The following is a 1,667-nucleotide window of genomic DNA, read 5'->3' on the forward strand; positions in this document are numbered from 1 at the left end:
GCTATTCCTACTCTTTTTTGCTTTCGTTTAGCATGGAATTTCTTTTCCCACCCCTTCACTTTGAGCCTATATGTATTCTTGAAGTTGAAGTAAGTCACTTGTAGGCAGCTTATAGTTGGTCCTTGTTTTTTTATCCACCCAGTCCTTTGATGCCTTTTGACTGGATCATCTGTTTTATCTACATTTAAAGTAATTATTAACAAGTAAGGACTTATTGCCATGTTGTTAATTGTTTTCTGGCTGTTTTGTAGTTCCTTTTCTCCTTTATTTCTCTTTTGCTGTCATCCCCTGTGAATGGTAATTTTCCATAGTAGTATACTTGCTTTCCTTTCTTCATCTTTATGTATCTACTGTAGGCTTTTGTTTCATGTCATCTCTGAAGCTTACTTGAAACATCCCATAGGTGTAATATTCTATTTTTTAAGTTTGTAACAATTTAATGTTGGCTGTATGGGTGAACTCTACCCTTTTATCTTCTTCTCACACATTATATGTTTTTGACATCATATTCTGCATCTTTTTATATCATGTATCCATTAACAAATTTTTGTTGCTATAGTTATTGTAAATACTCTTCTCCTTTAACCTTTATGCTAGAATTAAGTGGCTAACACATCATGAGCGTTAGAGTATTATGATCTAACTATATGCTTGCCTGTGTCAGTGTTTATTTAATTTCATATGTTTTCATGCTACTAGTTAGCATCCTTTTATTTTAGCTTGAAGAACCCCTTCTCAGCCTTTCTTATAGGGCAGGTCTAATGGTATTGAGCTCCCTTAGCTTTTGTTTGTTTGGAAGAGTCTTTATCTTGCTTTGATTTCTGAAGGACAATCTTGCTCAACAAAATATTCTTGGTTGGGTTTTTTTTCCTATCAGAACTCCAAATATATCATTCTGTTCTCTCCTGGCCTGTAAGATCTCTGCTGAGAAATCCACAGATAGCCTTTTGAGAATTCTCTTGTATTAGTTTTTTTTTTTTTTCTTGCTGCATTTAAAGTTCTCTCGTCATCTTTGATTTCTGAGAGTTTTATTATAATGTGTTTTGGAGAAGTTCATTTGGATTGGAATTTTGAGATAATATATTAGCTTCATGAAGTTGGATGTCCAGATGTCTCCCTAGGTTGGGAAATGGTGCAGCCATTATTTATATTAATAAGCAGTCCACCTACTTTCTTCCTTAGACCCTAATGATACATTGTTTGTTTAAATGATATCCCATAAGACCTGTAAACCTTTTCATTCATTTTCATCTTTTTTTCTTTTTTCTCCTCTAACAGGATATTCTCCAGTCATCTGTCTTCAAGTTTACTGATTCTTTCTTCTTGTTGGTCCAGTCTGCTGTAGAAGCTCTCTGTTGAATTCTTCAAATTGATCATTGTTTCTTTGGCTCCAAAACTTGTTTGATTCTTTTATTTTTTAATTAAACATTTTTTTGTTTATTTATGTATTTCAAGAGAGGCAGAGGCAGCATGAGTGGGGTCAGAGAGAGGGAGAGATAGAGAATCCCAAGCAGGCTCTGGGCTGCCAGTGCAGAGCCTGATGTGGGGCTCAAAACAATGAAGCCATGAGATCATGACTTGAGCCAAAATCCAGAGTCAGATGCTCAATCTACTCAGCCACCCAGGTACCCTGTTTGGTTCTTTTATATGTTTTCTATGTTGTTGTT

Source organism: Suricata suricatta, chromosome 3, assembly GCF_006229205.1.
Source record: "Suricata suricatta isolate VVHF042 chromosome 3, meerkat_22Aug2017_6uvM2_HiC, whole genome shotgun sequence".
Classification (NCBI taxonomy): Eukaryota; Metazoa; Chordata; class Mammalia; order Carnivora; family Herpestidae; genus Suricata; species Suricata suricatta.